Consider the following 13,923-nt stretch of genomic DNA (forward strand, 5'->3'; position numbering starts at 1 on the left):
GGAAAAAGACCAAGTACTCTGAACTGGCAACTGAAACTGCCCAGAATGACTGGAAGACCAAGATTTTCCCTGTAGAAGTAGGATGCAGGGGATTCATTGCTACATCTACAACCAGTCTATTGAGGAAGATGGGGGTGAGGGGTCACTCCCTCCAAAAAGCAATCAAGTCCTTGTCAAATGCAGCAGAAGAAAGCAGCAATTGGATTTGGATTAAAAGGAAAGACAACAACTGGGCTGCAAGATGAAGACAGGAGGGCATGGAACTGGTGGCGGGGGGGCGGGGTGTATCTGGGACGCCAGGTAGCACCGTTGAGCCCTCTGGAGACGTCGTGGGCTTATCAACGAAACGTCAAAGAAGGAGGGTGCCCACCTGATGACCCCGATGACGTACCTACCCTCCCTGCTTGTCACTATTCCAAGCCCACTGCCAACATCAAGAGTGCTGACTTACTATAGGGATTGAAACATCAAGTCCTGGTAGCTCTGCTACTGTAACATTGGAACAATCAATTCAAATAGGAAATTCACACGTAATCTTTTCGTAGAATTTACTGCTCCGGAGATGGTTGAGATGGAGATGGTATAGACGAGGTCAAATAAAACTCATATAAAAACACAATGGAAGGATATGCAAATAAAGTGAAATAAAGAAATCTAAAATTACCTCTGCAATCTCTCTACATTGAGGTAAGATTCTTTATTTTTCCAGCCAATTTTAAGAATTTCCCACATTGTACTTCGTTTGCTAGATCTTTACCCACTCAGATCAACTGTCTGTAGCCCCCTTATGCCCTCTTAAAAAGTTACTTTCTTACTAACCTTTGTGTTGTCAGCAAATTTAGCAACTATATCTTTAGTGCCTAGGGCCGCAAACCCTTCAAGTATATAAACTTTTGAAGGGTTTGCAGCCCCAGCGGTACTTCACTTGCTACAGTGAGGAGAAATGTTTAAAACCATAGGTCGTTGATTTAAGATGAAGGTTAGGAGATTTAGAGGGATCTGACGGGAATTTTTTTCACCCAGAGGTTGGTTGGAATTTCGAATACAGTGCCTGACGAGGTGGCAGAGGCACAAGTTCAACAAAATAGGTAGATAAGCACTTGGATTAGTAAAATTTGGAAGGTCATGTGATTAGTAAAAATGGGTAACTATAGCTATGGTGACTGAAGGGCCTATTTCTACGCTGTATGACTCTAGGTGCATTTTGAGGAGTGAGGGAAATGTACAGTGTTTCGGGAAAAATTCAAACCCTCAGAGTCCCAGCAACCACGTTAACTACATTTAAAAGGTATTTAACAGATACAGTGCCTATAAGAGAGTCTTTTTCTGTGGATCAGTGTCAAAAAAAAATTAAATCCACTATGATTTTATGAATGTTGTAAAACAGTAAAACATGAAAACTTCCAAGGGGTTGAATACTTTTTCAGGCACTGTACATGGATAGAAAAGTTTAAGAGGGATATGGGCCAAACCTAGGCAAATGGGACTAGCTTGGATGGGAACCTTGGTTGGCGTGGACCATTTGGACGGAAGGGCTTGTTGCCATGGAGGATACAGGGGCCTGAAGACCCACCTTCAGCGATTCAGGTACAACTTTTCCTCTTCGGTCATCAGATCTCTGAATAATCCATGAACACTACCTTATTATTCCTCTTTTTGCACTCTATTTTTCTAACTTACAATGGTTTTTATGACTTGCCCTGTACTGCTGCCACAAAACGGTGTCATATGAGACAATGATCATACACCTGATTCTGATTCACTGAAAGCACATAGAATCATGACGTAGGAAATACACAAGTGGCGTGAAGAGGTTCAGCAGTTCTCTATTCCTCCTGCTTTCATGGTGTGTTTTCAATCACATGGCAACAGAGAAGGAAAACTTTATGACAAAGTGTTAGAGTGAGTTTTTTGGGGTAGATGATTCATTTACACTTAAATGACTTTGGCCACCAGACTTCTATTTGACAAAATACTGCGGATTGAGTCCACAACAATGTGCTTCCTGAAAAGGTGTGAATACCAGATGCTTCTGGCGCCGTAGTTTGACCAGATGCTGCAGTTTGACCTGATGCTGTAGTTTCAAACACAGTATTATCTATACTTCATAAATATTAATTGTCTTCTATGTTAGCACGTAAAATGCCAAATAAATGTATTGTGGATTTAACTTGCATTCCTAAAGGTTGTGGATGCCAACCCAGACATGTTGGCGTCGGAAGGAAAGGAATGAAGTTAGGAGGTGTGATGTTTTGTAGGTGGCTTCAAAAGGAAGCATTGTCTATGCATTGTCTATAACTTTTTAAGTAGCGATTGCCTTTGTGTTTAGCATATAAATATTGAGCCCACACTGGGCTAGCAGACCTTTCTACTGAAAGCGTTTCCGTCCGTATGATGCCTGCTGTACCTTGTGTCGAATGAAGAAGCTGCTTTGTAGCTCCTAACTTCATCCTTTCCTTCCGACGCTGCTTTGATTGTGTCGTAAGATTGGCTTCTTGAGCAGGACTAATTGTTTGTTTACTTTATGGTACGGAATAACATGATACAGCAATGGGCTTCCTCTCTACCATCTAATCCAAAAAAAGATTGATCTTCCTGACTGACTTCAATACTCACAATACCAACTCAGAATATTTTGCCTCTTTATGTTATTTCTGGCCACCAGCACTGTCAAGAACAAACATGGGGCCAATCAATTATGACTGAGTGAAATAAAGCAATGAAAATGGTAGAAGCATCCAATTGGTTAGACAATATCCGTGGAAAGAGAAGCAGTTTTGGGTCAAAGGCACTTTATCAGTACTTTGTCTAACATAGATTTTGAATTGGATAAGAGGTCAAGAGCAGTGTATGCCAATGCTTGGCTCTATGTATGGTTATCAGGATAGATGTGAACAGTGCCTTGAGAAATACTGGATAGTTTGAAGACCTCTGATCGTGGCTCTGTTGGAATTGTGAAGGATGGTATTTCAGTTTGGAATCCATATGAAATAAATTGCAGTGGGAGACATCACTAAGGAAAGAGAAGTGAAAGTGAGTTTTGGTCAGCACCTTATAGGAGTTGGGTAGGGTAACCAGACACCCCACCGTGCAAAAACTCATTCCATGGAGGTAGCATCATCAATTTGCAGGAGACTCCCGGAACTTCCAGAAGAGGTTGGATGTCTGCAATAGAGTAGTTCTTTAGCAGCTAGCCAGCTAGTTTAAATAACTTTAGCTATGCTAATGAACAAATGACACCTGTTAAATTCACCTCAACTTGTCTTTTACAGTCTTAACCCACCATGGGCAATAGAAAAGTCACTGTTGCAAACAGTACAGCGAGCAACACTGTCATTATTTTTGACCCCTATTAGGCAGGGGTACACTTTAGTGTAGTCTGGGGTGACGTACGTTTTATATTTTCTTTTTTTGGAACACTCTGCCATGGCGCGTGCGCTTTCTCTCTCGCTCGCGCTCTCTCTCTCTCTCGCACTCTCTCTCGCTCTCTCACTGTCTCTCTATCACTCTCTCTCTCTCTCGCGCGTGCTCTCTCTCTGTCTCTCTATGGCTGTTGCTCGCCCTCAAAAAAATCGATTTCCGTGATACTGTATATAATTTGCGGGCATCAGGGAGCCACTATCAATATGTGGGAGACTCCCGGAACTTCCAGGAGAGGTGGGATGTCTGGGTAACAGAAATCACTGAGGGTGAGAAGGCAAAAGAGACAGACAGAACTCCTGCTGGAGATTGAATAAAGCTGCTGCAAGGTTGGTGTTTGTGGAAGAGCAGTGACTGTGAATTAAACAATAAATGGAAACCAAAAAATCTGCAGAAGCTGCTGGAAACCTGACTTAAAAACAAAAAATGCAAACTTGACTTTTCATCCGACAACAGGAATTCTGCAGATGCTGGAAATTCAAGCAACACACATCAAAGTTGCTGGTGAACGCAGCAGGCCAGGCAGCATATCTAGGAAGAGGTCCAGTCAGGAAGGGTCTCGGCCTGAAACGTCGACTGTACCTCTTCCTAGAGATGCTGCCTGGCCTGCTGCGTTCACCAGCAACTTTGATGTGTGTTGCTTGACTTTTCATCAGAGCTGTTTCTGAATAGGCGTATTTAACCTGAAACATTAACTCTACTTCGCTTTCCATAGATGCTGCCAGACCTGCTGAGTGTATCCAGTATTTTTTGTTTGTTATTTCATTTAGATGTTTGAATGGTCTAGCCACACTTTATCCCTATAGTCATGTTGACAAAACAATCAAGTCGATTTTAATGTACTGTACTACTGATGATATTTTCTCAAACCATTCATTGTCTCAGAAAACAGTTTAAAGGCTTACCTAACATTTAATATATACTCAAAAGTCACTTGATTTGTTGCTAATAAGCAAGAAGCAAGGCCAGGTGGTCGTGGCTAATCAATCAGAGTAGCTTCTGTAATAACCTTTGCACTCTGTAGCAGTATGCTTGTGTCTCAACCACTATGATTCATGAAATCAGCCACCAGCCATTCACTTCCCTCGAAGAGAGCAGCCTGCCTTCATTAGGTGCCTTCAGAGGCCCCAAAATATTTTGTACTTAGTGCCATACCCTTTGAGGTGTTGACAATGTAGGAAATGGGACGACAAAAGTACCCTTTGTGAGTTCCCATCAAACAGCAGCACAGTAAGGATCAGATAAAGTAGAAATGTTTGGCACATCAGGCAGCATCTGTGGAGGCAGAAACAGAGTTAATATTTCAGGCTAGTGACTTTTCACCTGTTGATCATGACTGGTCTGAGGAAACGATATTAATCTGAACAACAAATCTGTTTTCTCTATACAGATACTACCTAATCTACAGAGTGCTTCTAGTACTTTTGAAATTAAAGCATGTGCAATACTTCTAATGCTGATATAATCTGTACTTTAGTCGATTGTGCCTAAGATTTTTCAGGACATCAAAATGCACTCCTCTGCACTTCTTCAAAATAGTAGCCATGATATAATTTTGTAAATTAGTTTATTATTGTTGCATGTACCAAGGAATAGTGAAAAACTTGTTTCACCTATTGTTCATGCAGATCACTACAACAGTGCATTGAGGTAGTACAAGGTAAAACAATACCAGAGTACAGAATAAAGTGCAACAGTTGCAGAGAAAGTGCAATGCAGGTAGACAATAAGGTGCAAGGTCATAATGAGTAGATTGTATGGTCAAGAGTCCATTTGATTGTATGAGGAAGCATTTCGACAGTCTTATAACTGCAGGGTGGAAGCTGGCCTTGAGCTTAGTGGTATGTGCTTTAAGGCTTTTGTATCTTTTGCTCAAAAGGAAGGCAGGGGAGAAGAGAGAATGTACAAGGTGGGAGAGGTCTTCGATTATGATGACAGCAAGAAGTGTGGACAGTCTGTGAAGGGGAGGCTGGTTTCCATGATGTGTTGAGCTGTGTCTGCAACTCTCTGCAGCTTCTCGCAGTCTTGGGCAGAGGAGTGGCCATAACAAGCCGTGATGCATCTAGATAAGATGGTTACTATAGTGGATCAATAAAAATTGTGGAAGGTCATAGAGGAAATGCCATATTTCCTTAGCTTCCTGTGGAAGTAATGGCATTGGTGAGCTTTCTTAGCTGTGGCATCAATATGGATAATTTTCATTCATCTGAGTGAGCAGACAGTACCTTGGTTTCAGAACTGATCCAAAGAATGGCACCTTTGACACTACAGTGTGTCTATAAATATTGGTACTAGGATCCTTAATGTGGGGCTTGAAACCACAACCTGCTAATTCAAAATAAGGGGCTGAATACTCTCAACTTCTTCAGGATTATACATTGCTGTGAATGAACTGTGGATGTGTGATGGAGATTATGAGTTTTAACTATGGTCCATTCCCTCTTCTGGCAATTGCTCCCATTTTACACCACAGTGAATACAAATAAAAGTAGGGATTTATTATGTGATCTGCATTGCAATAAAGATTTTACCTGAAGGCTGTGTTCCATTTGATGTTTCCTCTTGACTTGTTAGAGAAAATCCAAAGTAAATGAGTCAAGAGATGTTGCAGATAGTTGTGATCAAAAATGCACTGCCTGGAAGCCTGTTGAAGGAAGAAGACTGAGCAGTAATTATAGTAAAGAATTGAGGATTGATATTTATTGGGAGAGTAGAATTAAATGTGCAGCTCTTTCCAAAGTTGGGGCATCACTGCACTGAATGGCAATGCAAAATTATACAAAATAGAAGCTTGCACTGAAGATTCAAAAGGCAAAAAAACAACCCATTTGAAATGACTCACTGGAGAAGATAGAACAGCAGAAGAGCCAGTCATTCAGTCCTCACAACAAATGAAGCTTGTGTTTTAACTCAAGATCATGATGCTTAAGAAGAAACAGGTACAATACTGACAAACAATGATAAAGGAAAGGAGGAAGAACACATTGAAACAGAATAATAGGATTAACAACCACAGGTCTATATTCGTTAACAGGTCATTTTGGAGAGAGCTAATCCACCTGGTCTAACATTTTCAGGTTGGCTAACTAATATGTAAAAATACACTATTTTGACAAATAAAGACTGAAAAAGGATGGGATATTGTGATCTTTAACCAAGTGGGTCTTGAGTATCACTTGACTGACTCTTTGGGATTCTTTGGCAGGTCACGTTGCTGAAATGAACTTGGCTTTGTGGTCATAGTCATTTGCTTTTCATATAAACAGCTATGAGTCACAAGTAAGTGCAACAGGTTATTTTGGAGTAATGTTTGAGTATTGAGACTGCAGAGTTTGTTCCCATAGGACTTGGTTGTATTGTAAGGAGTTATGGGGAAAGTAATTCAAAAGTATGTTGATTGTAATTGATTTTAAAACAATCAATAAATTCTATATGCCATTATGACAGTTGTAGCTTAAATATTGATTGTACAGATTGCTTGTTATTTTACATTTGCGCACATTACGTATATTTAATCACTCTTTGCAGCATGTACTAGAAAATTGTTTTCACAGTCTATCAGCTTGCTTTAGCATCTGAAGTAATATTCACACATCTTACTGGCAATATCCTGTTGATTACATAACAATTAGAGTCTGTGTTGTATTTAGATTAGGGTTGTATTTCTGTACTGTTACACTAGTATGTAGAATATGGAACAGCATAGTAGAGGAACAAGCCCCACAGCCCAACCATGATTTCAATGTACCAGTAAATGAATTCCATTTACCTACACGGGGTATATATTTGTCTTTTCCCTGCCTGTTCCTGTGTCTGAATGCCTCTTAAACATTGCTTCTAATACCTCCCTGATAGGGCATTGCAGACACCCACCGCTCTCTGTAACAAAAAAAAAGTGCTTACCTCTCAACTATCATTTAAATTTTCTCCCTCTCAGCTTGGTCTATGCGACTTAGTGTATGACCTTTCCATTCTCGGAAAAATACATAAGCCTCTCATAATTTTATGTACTTCTGTCAAGTCATCCCTCAGCCTTCGACACTCTAATGGAAACTATCCAAGTTTGTCCAAGCTGCTCTTGTAGCTGATACACTCCAATTCGGGCAGCATCCTGGTAGAACTGTTCTGCACCCTCTCCAAAGATTTCACAGTCTTCATATAGTGTGGTGACTGCACACAATATGCCCAAGATGACACTTTATGCAGCTGCAACATGACTTCCTGACTTTAATATTCAGTGCCCTAATGGATGAAGGCAAGCAGGTCATATGCCTTCTTTAAACTTCTGTTGCTGTTTTTAAGGGGCTATGGATTTGCACCCCAGGATCCCTCAATATATTGCTTCTCTCAAAAGTCCTTCTATTTACGTTCCTTTTGAATTTGAAGTACTAAAATGCAACACCTCACACTTACCTGGATGAAACTCCATCTGCCACTTCTTTGCTCAAATTTCCAGCTGATATCGATATTCACTGTACTATTCAATAATCTTCCTCATTATCCGCAACTCTACCAATGTTCATGTCAGCTGCACACTTATTAATCAGGCTAATCCTTTGTTCAAGAAAGGCAGTAGATACAACCCTGGGAATTATAGACCAGTATGATTTACTGCAGTGATGTGGCAAATTATCAAGAAAATTCTGAGAGACAACATTTACAAGCATTTGTCGACGTAAAATCTGATTAGGGATAGCCAGCGTGTCCTTGTGAGGGGCAGGTCATGTCTCATGAGCCTGATTGAATTCTTTGAGGATGTGACAAAGTACATTTATGAAGGTAGAGTAGTGGATGTGGTGTATATGAATTTTAGTAAGACATTTGATAAGGTTCCCTATGGTAGGCTCATTCAAAAAGTCAGAAGGCATGGGATCCAGGGAAGCTTGGCTAGATGGATACAAAATTGGCTTGCCCATTGAAGGCAGAGGGTAGTTCTAGATAGAGTGTTTTCTGTCTGAAGATTGGTGAGCGATGTTTTTCTGCCCGGAGATCGGTGACCAGTGGTATTCTGCAGGGATCTGTTCTGAGACCCCTGCACTTTGTGATTTTTATATATGACTTGGATGAAAAAGTGGAATGTGAGTTAGTAAGTTTGCCGATGGTGGAGTTGTGGATCGTGGGGAGGGTTGTTGTAGTTTTGCAATGGGATGTTGACAGGATGCAGAACTGGGCTGAGAAGTGTCAGATAGAGTTCAACAGAGAGAATGTGAAGTGATACACTTTGGAAGGTCAAACATGAGACAAACAGAATCATAGTCATACAGCATGGAAACAGGCCCTTGGTCAATGAGTCTCTGTTGACCAAGATGCCTTTCCAAGCTCATGCCATTTGCCAGTGGTTGCCCCATGACCTTCTAAACCTTACCCACCCACATACCTGTCCAATCAACTAAGTTGTTATTGTACATGCTTCGGTCATTTCCCCTGGCAGGTCATTCCACATATATTCCACACTTTGTGCCCATTAAACCTATGCTCTCTAGTTCTTGAGTCTCCAAACCTGGGAAAAAGACTGAGTTCATTCACCCTATCTGTGCCCCTTTGATATTGTGTACCTCTCAAACCACCTCTCAGTCCCCTACCTTGTAGAAATGTTTAAGGTTATGAGAGGCGTAGAGGTGGATAGCAACAATCTTTTCTCCAGGGTAGGGGAGTCCAAATCTTGGGCCGTAGATTTGGGTGAGATGAGAAAGATTTAAAAGGGACCTGAAGGGGCACCTTTCAGACATGGAAGGTGATGAGTATACGGAACAATCTGCCAGAGGAAGTGGTTGAGGCTGGTACAGTTGTATCATTTAAGAAGCTTTTGATTAGGTACATGGAGGGGTGGGTATTGGAGGGATATGGGCCAAGCGCAGAAAATTGGAACTAGCTGGATGGGTACTATGGTTGGCATGGACTGGTTGGGTGGAAGGGTATGTATCTATGTTGTATTGCTCTGTGACTTGTGAGTATGCTCCTACAATCCTTTTACTCCTCCAGGGATTCACTTAAGTTCAGCTGCCTGTACCTGACCCACTCCCTCTCCTCTGTCCTGGATAATCTCTCCATAACGCTCAGTTGCTCAAATCATATATCATACAGTCTGACACAATAAACAGTCTGACACAATAAACACTCTGATCAGAAACAAGAGTAAATCTTCAGATTCTGGAAATTGAAGCAACACACACAAAATGCTGGAGGAACTAAGCAGGCCAGGCAGCATCTGTGGAAAAAAGTGTAGTCGACATTTTGGGCCGAAACCCTTCGGCAGGACACTGATCAGGGTACGTAACATAAACAAAGCCTAGGAAATAAAATTCAGAAGTACAATGGCGGATTATTTTGCCTCTGATAACTATGACAAGATAGATCTTATACTTGGCATTGAATTTTCCAACATCCCTTCAGCCCAATTGATGCAGATTTTTTATGCTGCACATGAGCTTGTTCGCCTCTGCTTATTTTGTCCAAAGCAATCAGTGTCTCCTTTTTTTCTTTCTGTATTGTATGTTTATCTATCTTTCCCTTAAACCTATGTCTGCTATTCATCGTAATCACTGCCTGTGAGAGTCAGTTCCAAAGACAAAATCGAGTTTATTGTTATATGCATGTGCATGCGCAGATGTAATGAAAAACCTATTTGCAGCAGCATCATGTGAGCAACAGTCACGAGAAAAGCATAAATTAAACACAGTTTTTGCAAGAAGGAACACAATTAGAGCAAAAACAAACTGAAGTCTATTTAAGTGTAATCAAAGTGGTCATATTGTCGCAAAACTAAGTGATTAGGACTATGCAAGTTCCTTCAAGGATTGAATGGTTGAAGGGAAGTAGCTGTTCTTGAATCTGGCAGTGTGTAACTTCAGGATTCTGTACCCCCTGCCAATGATAGCTGCAAGGAGCTAGCATGACCTGGATGGTGGGATCTTTGATGATAGATGTTGTGACTTATAGTTGAGTGTTATATTTGAATGCACGCAGCATAAGAAGAGGAGAAGATGGCGGCGCGATGAATATCTGTAATCTGTCAAGTAGGAGGCTGTGCACTATTCTGATTTGATGGAGGCAGACGTGAGAGCATGTAGGAACATCTGGTGAAACTTCTGAAATGCTTGCTTCGCTGCCACTGCTACTGTGTGATCTGAAATCTCCGGAGGGGAAGGCCCCGATTCCCTGGCTTTGCTTGTTGCTTGGCCGCTGGGGTCGGGGTCGAAGCACTCGGCAGAGATGGTGCTCGGTGCTTGGTGTCGGAGGGCTGGTCGGTGGCTCTAAAGTTTTTGGACAGACTCAGAGTCGGACTGTGGTCGGGTGCTTTCAGGATGCTGCATCAGCAAGTTTGCGGCGCTGGAAGCTCATGGCAGGGAGAGTTTCTCCCTTCTAATGTCTGTGTGAGATGTTGGGCCTATCAGGACTTTGAGACTTTTTTTTTACCGTGCCCATGGTCTGCTCTTATCAAATTACGTTATTGCTTTGCACTGTGTAACTATATGTTATAATTATGTGGTTTTTGTCAGTTGTAGTCTTGGTCTGCCTTGTGTTTCCTTGATATCATACTGGAGGAACGTTGTATCATTTTTTAATGCATGCATTTCCAAATGACAATAAACAAGGACTGTGTCCTCATAATCTAATCTAAGAAATAAAATGGACAATCTTGAAATTCAGCTACAGATTGGCAAGTATGTAGCCATTTCTGAAACTTTGCTAAAGGGTGGCTGCCATTGAGAGCGCTGAATGTCCAAAGATATACGGTGTATCGGAAAAATAGGTTAGTAAGCAGAGGGGGTGGTGTGGCCCTGCATATAAAAAATAATATTAAATCATTAGAAAGGGATGACGTAGGATCGAAAGATGTAGAGTCTCTATGGGTTGAGTTAAGAAATGGCAAGGGTAAAAAGACCCTAATGGCAGTTGTATACAGGCCTCCAAACAGCAGCTGGGATGTGGATTACAATTTACAGCAAGAGGTAGAAAAGGTGTGTCAGAAGGGCAATGTCATGATAATCGTTGGGGATTTTAACATGAAAGTGGATTGGGAAATTCAGGCCAGTACTGGACCTCAAGAGAAAGAATTTGTAGAATATCTAAGAGATGGCTTTTTAGAACAGCTTGTTGTTGAGCCCACTAAGGGATTGGTTGGGTGTTGTGAAATGATCCGGAGGTCATAGTCATAGTCATACTTTATTGATCTAGAGGTATGACTATGACTATGACCTCTGGATCATTGCACAACACCCAACCAGCACAACCAGTCCCCTAGTGGGCTCAACAACAAGCTGTTCTAAAAAGCCATCTTTTCGATATTCTACAAATTCTTTCTCTTGAGGTCCAGTACTGGCCTGAATTTCCCAATCCACTTTAAGCTTAAGGTTAAGGAACCCTTAGGGAACAGTGATCACAATATGATCAAATTCACTTTGAAATTTGAGAAGGAGAAACTAAAATCCAATGTGGTGGTATTTCAGTGGAATAAAGGAAATTACAATGGCATGAGAGGGGAACTGGTCAAAGTTGACTGGAAAGGGACACTGACAGGAAGGACAGCAGAGCAGCAATGGCTGAAGTTTCTGTGAAAAATGAGGGAAGTACAAGACAGATATATTTAAATTAAGAAGGAATTTTCGATTGGAAGAAGGACACTACCGTAGCTGACAAGTGAAGTCAGAGCCAAAGTAAAAGCAAAAGAGAGGGCATAGAGGAAGCCAAGGCTAGTGGGAAGATAAAGGATTGGGAAGCTTTTAAAACTTGTAGAAGGAAACTAAGAAGGTCATTAGGAAAGAAGCAATGAATTATGAAAGGAAGCTGGTGACTAATATCAAAGAAGATACTAAAAGCTTTTTTAAGTATATAAAGGGTAAAAGAGAGTCAAGGGTAGGTATAGGACCAATAGAAAATGACGCTGGAGATATTGTAATGAGAGACGCAGAGGTGGCAGAGGAACTGAATGCATATTTTGTATCAGTCTTCACAGTGGAAGACATCTGCAGTATACCGGACATTCAAGAGTGTCAGGGAAGTGAAGTATGTGCAGTGAAAATTATGACTGAGAAAATGCTCAGGAAGCTTAGTGGTCTGAGAGTGGATAAATTTCCTGGACCTGATGGAATGCACCCTCGGGTTCTGAAGTAGTAGTTGAAGAGATTGTGGAGGCATTAACAATGATCTTTCAAGAATTGGTAGATTCTGGCATTGTATCGGATGACTGAAAAATTGCAAATGTTACTCCACTATTTAAAAAGGGTGGGAGGCAGCAGAAAGGAAACTATAGACCTGATAGCCTGACATCAGTGGTTGGGAAGTTGTTGGAATCGATTGTTAGGTGTGAGATCACGGTGTACCTGGAGGTACATGACAAGATAGGCCACAGCCAGCTTGGTTTCCTGAAAGGAAAATCCTGCCTGACAAACCTATTGCAATTTTTTGAGGAAATTACAAGCAGGGTAGACAAAGGATTGCAGTAGATGTGATGTGCTTGGATGTTCAAAAGGCCTTTGACAAGGTGCTGTACATGAGGCTGCTTAGCAAGATAAGAGCCATGGAATTACGAGCATGGATGGAGAAATTACGAGCATTGGCTGATCGGCAGAAAACACAGAGTGGGAATAAAGGGATCCTGTTCTGGCTGGCTGCCGGTTACCAGTGGAGTTCCACAGGGGTCAGTGTTGGGACCGCTGCTTTCTACGATGTATGTCAATGATTTGGACTATGGAATTAATGGATTTGTGGCTAAATTTGCTGATGATACAAAGACTATTATTTAGATGGGGAGAGAATTCAAAATGCAGAGATGCAAAGGGATTTGGGAGTCCTTGTGCAGGATACCCTAAAAGTTAACCTCCAGTTTGAGTCAGTGGTGAAGAAAGCAAATGCGATGTTGGCATTCATTTTTAGAGGTATAGAATATAAGAGCAGGGATGTGATGTTGAGGTTCTATCAGGCACTCGTGAGACCACACTTGGAGTATTGTGTGCAGTTTTGGGCTCCTTATTTTAGAAAGGATATACTGACATTGGAGAAGGTTCAGGGAAGATTCACAAGAATGATTCCAGGAATAAAAGGGTTACCGTATGAGGAACATGTGGCAGCTCTTGGGCTGTATTCCCTAGAGTTCAGGAGAATGAGGGGGGATCTCATAGAAACATTCTGAATGTTGAAAGGCCTGAACAGATTAGATATGGCAAAGTTATCTCCCGTGGTAGGGGAGTCCAGGACAAGAGGGCATGACTTCAGGATTGAAGGACGTCCATTTGGAACAGAGATGCGGAAAAATTACTTTCTTCAGAGGATGGTAAATCTGTGGAATTTGTTGCCAAGAGAGGCTGTGGAGGCTAAGTCATTGAGTGTATTAGGCAGAGGTAGATAGGTTCTTGATTAGTCTGGGCATCAAAGGGTATGGGGAGAAGGCAGGGGAGTGGGTATGACTGGAAGAATTGGATCAGCCCATGATTGAATGGTAGAGCAGACTCAGTTTGCCAGATGGCCTATTCTGCTCCTATATCTTATGATCTTATGGACTTT

General features: G+C 41.5%; 1 protein-coding gene across 4 annotated transcripts in view; it reads left to right on the forward strand.

Moving 5' to 3' along the window:
- The window catches only part of ubac2 (UBA domain containing 2), a 207,020-nt gene that overhangs the window by 89,241 nt on the left and 103,856 nt on the right, over positions 1–13,923 (forward strand). The window lies entirely within an intron of this gene.

The sequence above is a fragment of the Mobula birostris genome, chromosome 5, assembly GCF_030028105.1.
Source record: "Mobula birostris isolate sMobBir1 chromosome 5, sMobBir1.hap1, whole genome shotgun sequence".
Classification (NCBI taxonomy): domain Eukaryota; kingdom Metazoa; phylum Chordata; class Chondrichthyes; order Myliobatiformes; family Myliobatidae; genus Mobula; species Mobula birostris.